Below are 18,334 nucleotides of genomic sequence, written 5' to 3' on the forward strand. Positions count from 1 at the left end.
GAGCCCGACAGGGGCCTCGAAATCATGAGCCTTGAGATCATGACCTTAGAGGAAGTCAGATGCTCAACAGACTGAGCCACCCAGGAGCCCATCCAAAGGACTTTTAAAATGCAAGGCAAGAGGGGCGCCTGGGTGGCGCAGTCGGTTAAGCGTCCGACTTCAGCCAGGTCACGATCTCGCGGTCCGTGAGTTCGAGCCCCGCGTCGGGCTCTGGGCTCATGGCTCAGAGCCTGGAGCCTGTTTCCGATTCTGTGTCTCCCTCTCTCTCTGCCCCTCCCCTGTTCATGCTCTGTCTCTCTCTGTCCCAAAAATAAATAAACATTAAAAAAAAAAATGCAAGGCAAGAGCTGAACCTAGTCACTTGTCTTCTAGATTTCCTATCCCCAATAGCAGTTCACCCTGCCAAATCCAGGCTCACTCTGCAGCTCTGAGGGCATCGTCCCAACCAATAACCTGAAGAAGGATCTAGAGGCCTGGATGAGCCAATGATGGGTCTGAAAATTCTCCTTCATCAAAGAGAACTTGCTTAGTGAGGTCCCAGACTGAAAATGGCAATTCTGCTTTTCTTTCATACCTCCCAGCAGTGTCCCTAAAGGAAAGTCTCTCAGATCTTCTCCCCTAAAAGCTTATACTTAATTTGCCAGACCGGAAAAAAGTTCTTTTAGCCCAAATTCTGACCATGTTTTATAGTTAACATCCCCCAATAATAGAGGAGTAAGGAGTTAAGACCATGTAGAATGTATAAGGAAAAAATCATCACTTAGTGCTCATGACTATAAAGTCATGCCTAGTGTGCTGTCATCTTATTCTTCACTGTTGCCCTGTACCTGTGTGAGAACTGGTCCTGTCTTACAGGGCAACAAGAAGACAAACAGAAAAGAGAAGGGACTTGCCCAAGGTAGTAATTAGGATTTGAAATTTGATACTCCCAAGTGCAGGGCATCTGCCACACTCACACAACTGACCTCTAAGAACTGAAATACAGAACAGGGTCAATGTGATTTCCCTTTGCTTGAGTTCTCTTATCTAGAAAGGTTGGGTGATGTTAGTTTGGTTCATTAAAGAATATTGAAAACCCTAAGGGCTGCATTCTTTCATGTTGCAGACAAAGCTCCTGAATGGGTGCAAATGTGTACTGAGGACATCAAGATTTTATGCATCTGCAGCAGCATTTCTAAAGTAGTTTCCTTGAACCATGATTTCCATGAGAAACAAATTCCTTTCAAAAGGAAATTTACAAAATGATATATTCTCAGAAGTCGTGTGATTAAAAAAGCAAACAATAAAAACCTCATGAATTTTATCTACCCTAAAAAAAAAAAAAAGTATTGAGCACCTACTATGTATTAAGATTATAATGAATGGGTTTTTCCAAAGTGCTGTGAGCTCCTAGTTGGTAGCCCTAATGTAGGTATTACTTATTTTCTCTTGATGCAGATTACTTGGCTCACCACCATCACAAAATGGTGGGAAGATATAATTATATATACTTAAAACATCCTGCCAAATAATTAGATGCCATGACTTAACTTCTTAAGCAATGAATTCTAGGAAGCTCTTATTAGCTTTCAAGCCATGAAGTAAAGCATATGTGATTATAAACAATACAGAACTAAATCAGAATGTGTTTTTCTTTAGAAGGAATCTAGATTGTTTTCTTACTCTGCAGAACTCATACTCACCGACGGATCTGAAACTTCAGATTGATTGATCTGGTCCTGACTCAGTGGGCCTGACTGTCTAAATTCTAGAGCTGAGGAATGCTTGGAACAAAAAAGTAAAAGCAAACCAAAAAAAATTGTCCTTTTAATTGCTTGGCAGAAACCAGAAAGTAAATAAATATGCTTTGAGAAAGAAATCTTTGCTCAGATGGCAAATTCAGTATACAGCAAGTGTAAGTGTTGCCCATGATGTTTAAACATAGCTATAAAAAAAAAAAAAATCATCTGAGGATGGGGGTGGGGTTGAAGGAAGATGGCCTTGAGCAAATAGCTTGATAATAGGTACTCTTAGCCAAAGTATAAAAATTGACATCAAATCTTGGAGGAAGAATGAGATACATCGTTTTGTCAACAATTCTCTTGGCCTCACATTAGGTTTATTTTGTTGTTATTCCTTCCAGTTGCCTGATTTCTAAGCTTTACTGAGACAGAAAGTAGAGCCAGATAGGTAAGAAATGGCTCTGGAATCAGATGGACCTGGTTTGAATTCTAGTTAAGAAGCTTGGCAAGTTACATAACTTTTCTGAGTCTCCATTATCTCATGTATAAAGTGGGGATAATTATAATTGCCAAATAATAAGGTTCTTATGAGAATTCAGTGAAATTATGAATGTAAAACACAGCATATAGTAAATGTCCAGTAAGTATGAGATATTCTTACTTTTAATAGTTCTAAGTGGTCTCTGGTCCTACATATCCCCTAATGCCATTTGGAGCACTTCATTGCCTGCTATGGAAACAGAACATAACAGTATCAAAAACATCATATACACACAAAGCCATCAGATGAAGTGAAGATGGAGGGGGGAGGGGATTCAAGAAAAGAGGGTCGAGATGGAACAAAAAGAACATCCCCTCTCTTCCCTTGACACCGTGCAAACATTCAGAAGGCTTGTTGTGTAGAGAAAAAGTCAATGAGGAATAAATTCAAGAAATAATACAGTTGGTTAGTCTTATGTCCCTGTTGTGTCAGAATGTTTTATCTGAAAAGGGTGCCATATCTGATAACATGCACTTTGCACCAAGGCCTTTTATGCCCCAGAAATTCCAACATAAAGACCTAATTAGTCAACATTAGTGCCTATGCCCATGAGAAGCCTGCCATGTTCTGGCCAACTGGGCCTGCCCAACTACTGGAAGATTTTGGTACTCGGGATACACAAATACTTGCAACTTATTGGTAGCTATCCCTGTTTTTCTCCTTTGCAGTTTTCTGAACAATTAAACTTAACATTTCACCTGAAATTAGAATTTTATATATGTGGCCAAAATTTTGTGGCCAGGAATTTTGCCACAGATATAATACAGCTCTTTCCCTCACCTACTACAGTTTGGCTAAAGAAAAAAGAGACAGAAATGACCATATTATCCTTTGGTAATGTGCCTGCCATCTAGATACTATTCTCAGTTACAGAGGAAATATTTTTTACCCTGTTACAGGAAAAATAAAATCTCTGAAATGAAAGGCAAAGTTTATTACCAGAAGGCTGGATAAACCTTAAAAATACTGTCACCAACTTTGCAGGTATTAAAAATCTTACAGAAATAGGTTTATTGATATGGAACATTATGCACAATATAGTATTAAGTGACAAATACCTTATAAAACAGCATATATGATAGTACCATAATTTTATTAAATATAAGTATATGTTTATGAGACTTTAGAAATCTATACAATGAGGTACTAATAGCAGTTGCTTCTGGTGAATGGAGTTTTTCTTTTTTTTCTTTTTATGTACTTGATTCTTCTGTAATGAAAACATATTGCTCATAATTGTGAAAAAATCTTCAGATATCCTGAGTAAACATGATTAGGGGAGTCACAGGCCCAAACAACAAGTAGCCAATAGTTATGTTAAATATTCCACTATGCCCTGGAATATTACTCAAGGGCCCCAACTTTCTTGTGAAAAGAAGTCTCACCTTCCTGTGGATCTCTTACGTGGCCTCCTCACACGGCATTTCAATATGGCCTTTTCTTCTACCTTCCCTCTCATTAAAAGATCTTATCCTCGGCTCAGATGGCCCTGTTCCTCTCTCAGACAAATACTGTACTCATCCACTCCATTCCTACTTTCTCCTTTGCTCAACATGTCCCTTCTCCTCAGACAGCCACTTGTATCTATAAGAACCCTGGCATTCAAGACCAGTTCAAGCCCCACACTCTCTGAAGAGTCTTCTCTGATGGCTGTAGGTCTCTCTTGATTGGGAGTGCCTACAAGAGCAACAGGAAAACCTCAGAGTCTGGTGGAACAGCACAGAGACCTGGCACCTGTCAGAGCAGAGGGGTAAGAATGGAGAACTTGTTCGTGAGCCCATATGAGTATTTCCTAAAGACTCTCAGAGATGCTGTAGAAGATGAGGGGGCATTTTGCAGGGAGCCAGAGAGAAAATCTGTTTATATTTTGTTCATATTTTCCATATTAACAAGTTTACCAGTGTTCTAGCTTGACTCTAGGCAAGATTTAGAAATCACACCCCCCCCCCCGCCGCCAAAAAAGAAATAAGGTTCTCCAAAGCAGATGAATTTGCAAGTACAAAAGCATCTAAGGAGTACTTTGAAATTAATTTGCAAAGGTAGGAAGATAGGACCATACTGCTCTTCTGTCTGATGGAAAGAAACACTCTCCCTTGACAGGAGTGTTCATTCCCTAAGCTGTTAGAAGGCACACCAGACAGGGAGACACCCCACCTCCCCACACACACACAATGACCAGGTATTTATATGCTCATCTTTAAATTGTGGTGGATGGTGGGGCGCCTGGGTGGCTCAGTCGGTTGGGCGGCCGACTTTGGCTCAGGTCATGATCTCACGGTCTGTGAGTTCGAGCCCCGCGTCGGGCTCTGTGCTGACGGCTCAGAGCCTGGAGCCTGTTTCAGATTCTGTGTCTCCCTCTCTCTTTGACCTTCCCCCATTCATGCTCTGTCTCTCTCTGTCTCAAAAATGAATAAATGTTAAAAAAAATTTTTTTTTAAATTGTGGTGGATGGTGATAGAATTAGGTCCACAAACAAAAGAAGGAACAGACATTGTGTGCAGAAAAGAGAAAACTCATGGGTAATTTAGTGCCTACAGGTTGGTGGATGTTTTTTAAAGGAAGGATGTTAATCAGTTTTCTCCATCTTTGGAGGAACAAGGAATAGGAAATGAGTCTCTGTCAAGTAGTTAACAGTTATAAGGCCAGCATTTATTAAGCACTTACGTACTCTTCCAAGTACTTTACGTATATTATATCCCTCCTCCCTCACAACTCCTGAGTGAGGTACTATTATTATCCTCATTTTACAGATGATGAAACTGAGGCACAAAGGGACTGAGTAACTTGTATAAGGTAAAATAACTAGTAAGCAGAGGAGCTGAGGTCTGGCTTCAGTGCCCAAAGTCCAAAGTCCTACTAGAGAGCCTTTAGCATCAAAACTCAAATGATTTTCATGAATGGAAGATCTTGACCACTGAACCATCTGACACTTTCAATGCCTAGCAATCTCCAAGGATAGACCAATAATCCATGTCCTTACAGGTTGCAGCTCAGTAGTGAGTGGCCTGTGATCCAGCCCACCCCATCGCTCCTATTCCCTAAATACATCCATCTCGTCCCCTCCACTACTGTCTTCTTGTACCATGCCCTTCTGCTCTCTTTTCTCTGATGTACCCTCATCCTTTTTCTTCTCTTTCTCTCCTCCTCCTCCATTTGTCCAGCCTGCTTGATTTGGCTTTTTATTATGCAGAAGCAAAAAGCCTGCCAGCCCCTGAGCCACCTTCTTTGGAAAGGAGATCCTTCCCGATCCATAGGCTGAGCATAGGCAGCCTAGAAAGCCATGAGAAGAAAAAAGAGACCAAACGGTTCTGAAAATGAATTGCCCTGCTTTCTCTCCACAACAGGAAATACCAGGTTAGCTTTGCCTTTTAGTCCAGTAAACAATACCAAATGGACAGCACTCTCTTCCTCCCAGAAACCAGTTGCAGTGTAAGGAAAAGAGTGCTGGGCTCATCCTCACCTCTGCCATCAACAATCTGTATGACTTTAAGCACATCTTTACCCATCAGTTTCCCCATATAACAACGTAGAGATTGGACTGTATTGGAGACCTCTTAGTTTAGGATTCATAGGTGGATTCATGGGGACTTAACAACTCCCAGAGGATAATGTATAGGAATTTTCTTTTTTACTGAAATTTTTATTGAGACAATTTTAGATTCTCATGTGGTTGTAAGAAATAATACAAAGAAATCCTGATTTCCCATTGGTAACCTCTTGCAGTACTAGAGTACAATATCACAACTGGGATATTGATATTGATACAACCTACCTATCATTCATATTTCCCCAGTTTTACATGCACTCGTGTGTGTGTGTGTGTGTGTATGTGTGTGTGTATGTGTGTGTGTGAGAGAGAGAGAGAGAGAGAGAGAGAGAGCGCGCGAGAGCACTTACTGCTGTACAACTGGGAGTTTTCTTTTGTATATGCTTTTTTCCCTGGGGAAAGAAAGGTTCTTAGCTTTTATCAGATTCTCTCAAGTATTTTAGATGCAAAAAAGGGTTTGATTCCCAGCTCTGAGAATTCTAGAAGACCACACCCCAAGCCTTTATACCTCTCTGTTCCAAAAGCAACATTTAATTGGCACTTACCACATGACAGGCATAGAGATGCATGTGGAGGACAGGTGACGGGAAGAAATACAGGAATAGTGGGGAAAACCCAAAGATGCATAAAACACAGTCCACTGAACTCATGGTCCAGCAGTGGAAGACAGACATTCCTACAGGTAAACGTATTTATTAAACACGTACAGAAGAGGAACGGCATCATTACTTGGGGCAGCTTGGGAAGTACTTCCACAGAAGCTGATGCTTGAGCTACATCTTAAAGGATATCCAGAATTCCTCAGCTGAGAAGAGAAGAACTGGCTGTTAAAGTCAGACAAGAACTCCCCCTTAAATCATATCTATTTTAGATGCTTTTAAGAAAACATAGGAAACTATGCCTACATTTGTTTATTCTACAATGTTAAGGTGTCAAATTCTTCAGCTCCCGTGTGTTGGTGTTGAGGCCAAGGGATTTTTTCCCCCTGAGTCTATTTTCCACTGTCTTGTCCAAATTGGATACCAGATCCTGCCTGCTTAGCTTGAGAAAGGCATTTTATCTCTGGCACCTTGATCACATCAGAGCTTATATTTAAAGCATGAGTGATGAAAAGAGACCGCAGCTGAGTCCTGGCTCTGTCCCATCCCTAGAGCACCCTCCTCTCCACCGAAGGCTCTAGAGGCCAATCCTACAGTGGCTGCTGGAGACGAGAGCTAGTCAGAGCCATGAGTAAAAACATCTCTGCTCTGGGATCTCCCACAGGGGCTCTTCAGAAACCCTTAGAGGCTGGGTTTCCTGGCTTTCCTATGTGTGCCCCCCACCCAACCCACGTTTGATGGTTGGCTGCCTTGTGTTGGCTCAGGCTCAGACACCCCTTGGGGGCCTCTTTCTGGGTGTGGATTGCAGGTTCTACATCAGCCTGTTCAATTCCCAGTGTTGCTCGCGGGGAGATCATTGTCTCTGGTACAGCCATCCTGCACCAGGGAGACCAATAGCCTACAATCAGGCCCACCCTTTGAAGAACCTCCTACAAGCCTGATTCAAGGCACAACTTCTTATGGCTTCTGTGTCCTCAAAGTTATTTAACCCCCTAAACATCAGTATTTTCATTCATATGATGGGGATCATAATAGTACCCCCATAGGGTCCTAACCCCGTAGGGTTATTTTAAGCCTTAAATAAATGAATCCATGTAACGCTCTAGTACATAACAAGTACTCCATCAACATTAGCTATTATTATTAACTATTTTTATAATAAAACTATTTCTGGCTGTAAAAGAATTAATGATCACTGCAGAAAATTTGTGAACTGCTGGCAAGTTTCAGGAAGAAACAATCATAAGATCCAGAAATGAGGGCTATAATCATTTTGATGTATAGCCTTCTCAGCTTTTCTTGGTGTGCATAGATATATATTATCGGAAATTTAAAACTGTGAACTAAAGTTCATGTTGCATGTGTCTGTTCTGTATGTATCTGTTTTCCCATATAGTTAAATACTCCTTGAAAAGAATATTTCTAAAAAAAGTTTTCTTTTTTTTTTTTTTTAAATTTTTTTTTTTTTCAACGTTTATTTATTTTTGGGACAGAGAGAGACAGAGCATGAGCGGGGGAGGGGCAGAGAGAGAGGGAGACACAGCATCGGAAACAGGCTCCAGGCTCTGAGCCATCAGCCCAGAGCCCGACGCGGGGCTCGAACTCACGGACCGCGAGATCGTGACCTGGCTGAAGTCGGACGCTTAACCGACTGCGCCACCCAGGCGCCCCAGATTGTTTCTTATTTTTATAAGTACCATGGTAAGTGTCCTGTTCACAAATGTCTGTGTGCATCTTTATTTATTCCTTAAGATAAATGCTTAGACGTGGAGTGACTGTGCCAAAGGATATATACTCTGTTTTTGTTTTGTTTTGTTTTGTTTTAACGTCTGGCATAAATAACTGGATTCACCATAATCCTTTGTTCTGACACTCCCATAATTGGTACTGGATGGCCTGATCTTGTTAATTTTGGTGGTAAATTCATTAATTTTTTAAATTTATTTTTAAAGTTTGTTTGTTTCTTTGTTTATTTATTTATTTATTTATTGAGCACAAACAGGGAAGGGGCAGAAAAAGAGGTAGAGAGAGAATCCCAAGCAGGCTCCACACTGTCAGTGCGGAGCCCAGTGAGGGGCTCGAACTCTCGAACTGTGAGATCATGACCTGAGCCGAAACCAAGAGTTGTATGTTTAACCAACTCAGCTACCCAGGCACCCAATTCATTAATTTTAATAACATATTCAGTCCCTGTCAATCCACAACCCAAAACAAAAGCTAGGGCCTCGGCAATAACCAATACTGAAGCATAAGGCTTTCCACACCATCTTCCTGTGTTCCCCACCCAAGGGAACCATTCTGAATCGTAAGTTCATTTCCTTTTCTTTTGATGTGGTTTTGCTCTATGTGTATATATTCCTAAAGAGTAAATTTTCAGAAATGTCCTTAGCTTTATAAAAAGGACATCAAGCTGTATGTCATCTTTTGGGATTTGTTTTTTCCATTCACTTTGCTAAAATTCATCCATGTACGTGCATTGTTTCTAGGATTTAGCTTTTGTTCACACTGCTGCTATGAATGTTATACTATAAATGTTCCCTGTTGTACATGTACAAGAGTCTGTCTACAGACCCAATTTACACTCCCACCAGCTATAAACAGAGAGCCTCTAGATCCACAGTCTCTGGTATACCACAGATCCATGTTGTCAGGTTACTCTCCAGGTGATTGGCTCAGTCTACCTCCCTCCAGCAATACACAAGAATGCCAATTTCCACAAACTCTTTCTAACCCTAGGGATCATCAAAAATTCTTGACCATTTGATAAGGAAAAGATACATCTCCCTTTTGGGTAACTTTGTTGCAAGGTACTGACTCCTCTCAAAGCTAAGAGAGAAGGGGTTTGGCTCAGAGAATTGTTTCCAGTCTGATAACTTCAGTGACATTTCTGGGACTGGTTCCTCAGTGGCTCAGCTGCTTTCCCATGTCCTAAAAGAGGTGACATGGTTGGAAGGAGGGAATGAGGGGAGCCAGGATGGGAAACAAGCCCAGCTCACCACAGTGTAAGCTTGTCTCTTGGTCTCAACCCCTGCCAGTGTCAGATCACTCCTTCTCCTTGATGAAGCAGGCATTATCTCTTCCCTACCCACCCCCCCCACCCCTCCACCCCCCCACCCCCCCCCACCCCACCCCCGCCCCAGAGAAGAGCCAGTATAATGCTTCCCTTTGTTATTTGAATTGATAAATTTAAACCTCTTTCCCTGCTCTGCAGTAAAAGAACTTTCTATTTTGGGCTTAGTGACATAGCCAAAGCCAAGCAGAGAGCAGCAGGCTGCAGCATGAGTTAATAGTCTTTATTCAAGGGAGGGAACCTGCAAGCAAACAGAAGGACCTTCCAAAGTACATCATCTGTGTAGCAACATGCAGCCTATTTGCCCGTCTTTCTGGTGACAGATATATTTCAAAGTTTAAAATCGAACACTCCTTAACCTTCAGAGTAAGCTAATGAATGCATCCTGAACAATGAATTTTCTTCAGTCAATTCGCCAGGAATTCATGGATGTCCCCATGTATACCTAGGGCTGGACTGGGTATTATCAGAGAAGAGAATACTGTCTTCAGGGGGAGTTCCAGCCACCCAAAGTTAAACTGATTTGAGGAGTGCCTAAAACATTTATTTGCCTGAGAATATGCTTTCTTCCTTAGTCCTGAGATCTGCCTGAAATCCCACATGGGTGAAGGGTCCCGGGTCTCAAGAAGCCTCCAGGAGTACACAGAGGTCTTGCTTATAGGAGGGGCAATCTATTTAAATCATTGGCACCTATTAGCACATAACTACAGCCTGGAAGAACAGGACAGAGGACAAATAAGTTCCTCCTGAGTCTCACCCTGGCAAACTTTTTCTTATGGGAAGTTTCCAATATGCACAAAGGTAGAGATAATAAACCTCCATGTACCTATCACCTGGCTTCAACAATTATTAAAATATGGCAATCTTGGGGCACCTGGGTGGCTCAGTCAGTTAGGCATCCTACTCTTAATTTCGGCTCCGGTCATGCATGATCCCAGGGTTGTGGGATCGAGCCCTGTGTCGAGCCTGCTTAAAATTCCCTCCCTCTCTCTCTCTCTCTCTCTCCCTCTCCCTCTCCCTCTCCCTCTCCCTCTCCCTCTCCCTCTCCCTCTCCCTCTCCCTCTCCCTCTCTCCAAAATTAAGTTAAATTTAGGGGTGCTTGGGTGGTTCGGTTGGTTGGGTGGCCGACTTTAGCTCAGGTCGTAATCTCGGGGTTTGTGAGTTCGGGCCCCATGTCAGGCTCTGTGTAGACAGCTAAAGCCTGCTTCAGATCCTGTGTCTCCCTTTCTCTCTCTCTGTGCCCCTCCCCCACTCATGCTCTGTCTCTGTCAGAAATGCATAAACGTTAAAAAAATTTTTTTAATAAAATTAAATTTTAAAAAATGGCAATCTTGTTTTATCTGTACCCTCCCCTCCCCTCGTTTCCATTTTAAATCCAATTTAAAGCAAATCAAATATTTTCATAAGCAAATACATCGGTATGTATCCATAACAAATAAGGACTCATTTTTCAATAACCACTTTATCACATCTTTAAAATTAACAATAACTTTTTAAATATCATCTAGTATCCAGTCAGAGGTCAAATTGCCCTGATTTTCACAAGTGTCTTTCTGTCGTGGTTTATTCTAATCTGTCATTTATATTTGTTGATATATTTTGTCTGTATCCTGTAGTTTATAATTTTTTAATTTTAAATTTAAATTAAATTTAAATTTAAATGTATTTAAATTTTAAATTTTAAATTTTATAAGTTTCCTCTCCTTTTTTTAATTCTCCTTCTTGGTGTTATCAAAGATAATAGGTATTTTAGTTACTATTGCTGTGTAACATAAAACAATAAAATAAACCAATATATGGTGCTTGTGGATTCCATGTGCCAGAAATTCAGAAACAGCACAGTAAAGATGGCTGCTCTTTGCTCCAAGGTATCTGGGGCCTGAGCTGAGGAGATTCAGAGTGTGGTGATGACTTCAAAACTGGGAGCTAGAAGCATCTAAAGTTTGTTTACTCACAGGTCTGGTGTCTGAGTCTGGAGCACTCAAAAACTAGGACTTGTGACCACAGGCCCTACATACAGCCTCACCATGTGGTATGGCTTTCTTGCAGCTTGGTAGTCTCAGGATAGTCAGATTTCTTGCATGTCAGCTTAGGGCTCCAAGTTCAAGTGTTCCAGCCAACAAGGTGGATGCTATATCACTTCTTATAACCTAACCTCAGAAATTACATCGTCACTCGTGTTGTGTTGTGTTGTGTTGTGTTGTGTTGTGTTGGTGGCAAGCAAGTCCAAAGCTTACCCAGACTCAAAGAGAGTAGAATCAGACTCCAGCTTTACAGAGGCAAAGGCAAAGTTCCAGAAGAGCATGTGGGATGGCAGATACTGTTGCTCTACTTGGGACTAGGATGGTCATTCAAGCCTGCCTTTCCAACACCAACCAGAATAAAGTTGCAAATCATGGAAACCTAGTGGAAGAGAGAAAGGCGGGGAGCTTATTTGTGTGCAGGGCCACCTCCTACAGCTGTGTCGATTATACCCTTAATAACCAACGAGGTTACCAGTCTGAGATCCAGCTCCATTTGCTACACCTGTGCCTGACTGTGGGGCTGTGTTGCTGGGAAGAAGAGGTACCTTCTCTTATACATGTAAGATACCACAGGGGCAAGAGATGTCCCTTAATGGATAGCAAAAGGGCATTCAATCTAACTTAACACTTACCAGATACCTACTGAAAGGGAACTTTCTTTATGCCACTTTGAAGAGTATTAGGTCTTTTGTTTTGTTTTGTTTTGTTTTGTTTAAGCTACACAGAGTGGACCAAGAACTATCTCAAAAATGGTGCTGGAGTTACTTATATATTTGTTAAATGGTGCAAGTTTTATGCATCAGGTACTTTTTAAAAATTTTTTTTTAATGTTTATTTTTTGAGAGAGAGAGACAGAGTGTGAGTGATGTGGGGCTCAAACCCACAAGCTGTGAGATCATGTCCTGAGCAGAAGTCAGATGCTTAACTGACTGAGCCACCCAGGTGCCCCCATCAGGTACTTTTTGATTACATTGATTTAGAATGTTCCAGATGAATCTTGAAAGAAACTTATACACTGTGTCACAATGACGATAGGCCCATTTTGACCCATCTGCTGCAAGCCTTGGCCGAATGCAATAAGTGGAAACCAGGCCAAACAGAATTCAGGGTTTTTTTTTTCTTCTTTGTAGTCACTATTCTTCATTAACATAGCTTTTATAGATTGATTAAATTCCTAGGGAATCGGGTGCCAGGGTGGCTCAGTTGGTTAAGCATCTGACACTTCATCTCAATTCAGGCCTTGATCTCAGGGTTGTGAGTTCAAGACCCCTGTTGGGTGCCATGCTGGACAAGAAGCCTACTTAAAAAAAAAAAATCCCTAGGGAAGTAAATGCTTTCATTTCTATTTATGACTACAAGAAAAATAAAATAATACAGATAAGGCAAGTTAACTTCCAAGGATTTTTAAGGACGAGGAGATAGCAAACTCAAACCTGAGTTTGATAAGGACAGCTATGTTATGATGAAGCTCACACAAGTCCAGATATAAGTCTCTGTCAATGAGATTATTAAAAAGTGGTGATCATGCTGATCTAGCCATGCTGGTGGTCAATAGCTGGGGTGAGGAATGCATTAAGTGGCAAGGCCCAGGGCGCCTAATTTTTTAAAACTTATTTAGAGTGCTAAATTAATTGCACTTTTCAGTTCATGGCACATTACCTTAATTGGTCCAGACAAGTCCACTCTTTTAGGCATGTGTACCTACATTTTCTGCTATTCCCACTCCTCACTCCTATCCTTCCTTCCTGCAAGGAACCATTCTAATACATTTAATTATATTTTTTTGGCTTGTATGTGTTCTTGTGGATGTGTGTTGATGACTGGTTTGCATGTCTTTTAATTTACACAATAGCATTGTATTACAGATCTCACTCTGTCTTATTGTTTCCACTCCACACTTTGTTTTTAAGACCTATCCACATTGCTATGTGCACATCCAGTCCATCATCCCTGACTGCTGAATACTCCAGTAATGGGCACCCCCATTGCCTATAACTTTCTAGCACCCAAAACAATGCTGCCATGAGCAGCCTCATATGTGACCCATTTTGGGCCTGTGTAGCAATTTCTTTAGACAACCTCTTGCCCACAAGGTGTCTTTAAGTGCATTAGAAAAGGTGCCTCTTCATCTTGGAGAAAACTGCCCAGTGGTTAAATGCAAGGTTGGGCAAGATGGAGCCTAGACTGAGTTTCAGCCCCAACTCACCCCCTCAGTTGGGAGTCTTGTTCAGGGTACAACTGTAGGAAGTGGCCCTGCCAACAAACATTCCCCAGTTCTCACTTCCACCAGATTTCGGCTGTTGGCAACATCACTCCTGGTTGGTACAGGAAAAGGGAGGGTGTCAACTGACCACAGAAATCTCATCATAGGATCTGTGTCTACTTGATTTGATCAAGCAGTGCTACAGTACTTGGGCACTATATACTTGTGCTGATGCAGTATGTGGGAGTGCCATGGCTAGTTTACGACCTGCACAGGAAATGGGGAGTCAGACATGGCTACAGTACACAGGTGATAGTGCAGATATACCTGCCTGAGGCCAAGGCAAAGGGCCCGAGTAATTCAATCCCTCACTTTGTCTTGGAGATGGGAGAGAAACATCTTTTCTCTTAATGCTGTTGTCACAGGACACAGGTGAAGGGGCGGGCCTCGTATCTGCAAGGCAGCAGCTCTGAGTGGCTTTGCCACAAATAGTGGACATCGGGCCCTGAGCCATCTTGCCTTTGCCCCTTGGTGAACGTCCCGGGGCTGACACAAATAAGAACTGTCAGTTCTTTCTCAAGGTCACCTGGATAGGCCAGAATTCAACTAGGATTATTCAATCCTTTAAGCAGGTCAGGTTTCAAATCCATCAGAAATTCTTAGTGACCATTCAGATATATCTTAACCCTCTTAATTTTTTTTAATTCACTTCAACATTTTTTTATTGTTTGCTTATTTTTGAGAGAGGGAGACAGAGTGCAAGCAGGGGAGGAGCAGAGAGAGAGGGAGACACAGAATCTAAAGCAGGGTCCAGCCTCTGAGCTGTAAGCACAGAGCCCGATGCAGGGCTCAGACACAGAGCTCAGATGCGGGGTTCAGATGCAGGGCTCGAACCCACAAGCCACGAGATTGTGACCTGAGCCAAAGTCAGATGCTTAACTGATGGAGACACCCAGGTGCTCCTATCTAAACCCTCTTAAAATAACCCTCTGTGGAGGGGGCACCTGGGTGGCTCCGTCGATTGGCCATCTGACTTTAGCTCAGGTCATGACGTCATGGTTCATGAGTTCGAACCCCACATGGAGCTCGCTGCTGTCAGTGCAGAGTCTGCTTGGGATCCTCTGTCCCCTTCTCTCTTTGCACCTACCCCCTCACTCTCTTTCCCTCAAAAATAAATAAACATTGTGGAGGTAAATGAAACACCTAAGTTATAGAGAAAGTTGTTACTTTCATGCCAGTGTTTTTTCAGCTGTCCAATGAGGATAATCATGATGAGAACTTCTAGAAGACCGAAGTCTTAATTCATAATTTTTTTCAGAAAAGAGTCATTGGAATTTTCAGATTTCTGGAAGAAAGGCAACCTCAGAAATCAACCTATTACTACATTTCTGGATTATGCTTGCAAATTAAGAACTACACTTCAGTATTTATAATAAGCCTGGATAGGGGTGCCTGGGTGGCTCAGTCAGTTAAGCATCCAACTTTGGTTCAGGTCATGATCTCATGGCTTGTGAGTTAGAGCTCCGCATCCAGCTCTGTGCTGACAGCTCAAAGCCTGGAGCCTGCTTCCAATTCTGTGTCTCCCCCTTTCTCTGCCCTTCCCCCTCTCACGCTGTGTCTTTGTCTCTCAAAAATAAACACTAAAAAAAATTAACAACAACAACAAAAATAAGCCTGGATAACAGTCAATCACACAAGGATGTGAGCCACACTGAATACCATAGTGATTACTGTTAATGTGTGCCCTTGTGAATACGCAACAGTGGGCTTTGAAACAATGCAGAAGAACAAAAGTACAAATCAGTTGTATGCATTAACAAACATGAGGGTCTGGAAAATATGGAACACTAAGTGGGCCTGTGACGTAAAAACCATAACATAAGCTTCATATTTGGGAAGAGGAGCACATGGGACACCTTGGTGACTCAGTCAATTAAGCGTCTGACTCTTGATTTCGGCTCAGGCCATGATCTCACAGTTTGTGGGATTGAGCCCCAAGTCGGACTCCATGCTAAGCATGGAGCCTGGTTGGGATTCTCATTCTCCCTCCCACTTCCCTGCTCATGCGTGCACATTCTCTCTCTCTCAAAATAAATAAATAAACGTTAAAAAACAACAACAAAAAGAGGAGCACTGGTTAAAACCTAGAGATGGTTGACAAATGTCAGGAAAGATACAGAGATTCTCAAATGGCCTGGCTGCTTCACATAGGACAAGGTATCCACCACCCACTGAGACCTGACTCATCCTTCTCAAATGGTTCCAGCATAACTTCATCCTTTCCATCCCTCCCACCAGAAATACATGACCTCATCGGGGTCCTGGAGCTTACCTGTACCCACAGTGTCTCTTGGTTAGCCCCATCCCTATATCATGGAGTCAGTAAATCACATCATTGGCTTGTTGATGTTTAATGACCTAGGAGGTCTGGGGTGCCTTCTACACAATGTGAATTCAAAGTCAGCATCCCTCCCTGCCCTGTCAGCTCAAGCCCCTGCTTTTATCATTAAGAATGATGGAGAGGGGTGCCTGAGTGGCTCAGTCGGTTAAGCGTCCGACATTGGCTCAGGTCATACTCTCACAGTTTGTGGGTTCGAGCCCCGCGTCGGGCTCTGTGCTGACAGCTTGGAGCCTGAAGCCTGCTTCGGATTCTGTGTCTCCCTCTCTCTGTTCCTCCCCCACTCACACTCTGTCTCTCTCTCTCTTTCTCAAAAATAAAGATTAAAAAAAAAATTAAAAAAAAAAAAAAAAAGAATGATGGAGACCAGGGGCGCCTGGATGGCTCTGTCAGTGAAACGTCCTACTTCAGCTCAGGTCATGATATCACGATCCATGAGTTCGAGCCCTGCAATGGGCTCTGTGCTGACAGCTCAGAGCCTGGGGCCTGCTTCCGATTCTGTGTCTCCCTCCCTCTCTGCCTCTCCCACACTCATGCTCTCTCTCTCTCAAAAATAAACATTAAAATAAATAAATAAATAAATAAAGCCTTTAAAAAATAAATAAAAGTATCTTTCTTCTGAGAAGCTCAAGCTCATAAGAAAAGTTTTAAGAGGGACGCCTGGCTGGCCAGTCGGTGAAGCATGTGACTCTTGATCTTGGAGTCATGAGTTTGAGCCCCACTTTGGGCATAAAGATTCCTTAATAAAAGATAAATAATAAACAACCTTTTAAAAAAAACTTAAGGAATACCTACCTAATAGTGATGGAGGGTGGGGTATAATGATCAAGAAATTATTGTATCACCAGACAATTAATCAAGAAGAAACTGGCCCAAATTAAGGCAAAGGACATTTGGGTTGGCTCCTTCCTGGTGAAGTATTTGACAAAAGAAGAAAACCAAGGCTGGATTAGGCCATGGGCAGGAAGATGGGAACTTCATTTCATTCCACAGTGCTATTCTAGACTCAAGGCATGTCTGCCTTCAAGGAGGGAAAGGCCAAGCAAGGTTCCTTATACATGAGGTAACACTTCAGATGAATGACTAGTTGTTCTTGCAAGCTGAATTTTTTATTCCTAACAACTGAACAAGAACCTATTCCTAGAGGAAAAATGAATGCTGAGAGCCTGTCTAGGATTCCAAGAGCTCAGAAAACCTGCTATGTCTGCCCTCCTGAGCCCCCGGAGAACGGATGTGTTCACTGTTGATTTTCTTAACCACTTTTTTTTTTTGTTAATGTTTATTCATTTTTGAGAGACACAGAGAAACAGAGCATGAGTGGGGGATGGACAGAGAGAGAGGGAGACAGAGAATCCGAAGCAGGCTTCAGGTTCCAAGCTGTCAGCACAGGGCCCGACGCGGGGCTCGAACCCACAAACCGTGAGATCATGACCTGAGCTGAAGTCAGATGCCCAACCGACCGAGCCACCCAGGCGCCCCAATTTTCCTTCAAGAGGAAGGGGAATCTTAAATGGTAATGTCCATTTGGCGGCTGAAACACTCAAATAATCAAACAAATCTTAGCTGTTGTATCAGAGCTACATTTGGCAATTATCCACGCAGAACTAGTATAAAAGGTTTCTCCTAAAGAAAACTTCCTGGAGGAATTGAGCAATGCTGGAGAAGACACGAGCCCGCCGCAGTTCCCAGGGAGCTCCTTGGAGCACGCAGAGAACGCCGGTGAGTGGGTCCATTCTGACAACTGGCAGTTCCCCGCCCTTCTCAGCTGGGGCCCAGCGTGTGCATGAGAAAGTTTCATCCTGTTGCCTCAATCAACAGCTAGAGAATCGAGAATCCCAGCTCCGCATACCAGGCTACTTAAGCAGTGATGAATCTGCTTCACTTCCTTCTTTATTTCCTAACCAAGAATGTAGTTCCAGTTTCAGTGTGGAGGCCAGAAACGGCTGAAGACATCACCACTTCCCTTCACTCAGACATCTCCGCAGGTAAGCCACCTGCCCTACACTTCCTTCTGAAGGCCCAAGCTAGAGATCATAGTTCTTAAACAGGGCACTTAACATATTGCTTGACTCCTTATTGGACTAAAATTTTCAAAACAAACTTCCAGGAGGTGGGGACTTGGCCAATAGTGCTGAGACCTAGTGTCTATCATGGGCCCTGTGGGGTAATTATATGACCTGGAACAAATCTGTGCACATTCAGGGCCTTTGGATAACCTTTAAAATGATGCT

This window comes from Lynx canadensis, chromosome A1 (assembly GCF_007474595.2).
Source record: "Lynx canadensis isolate LIC74 chromosome A1, mLynCan4.pri.v2, whole genome shotgun sequence".
Taxonomy (NCBI): domain Eukaryota; kingdom Metazoa; phylum Chordata; class Mammalia; order Carnivora; family Felidae; genus Lynx; species Lynx canadensis.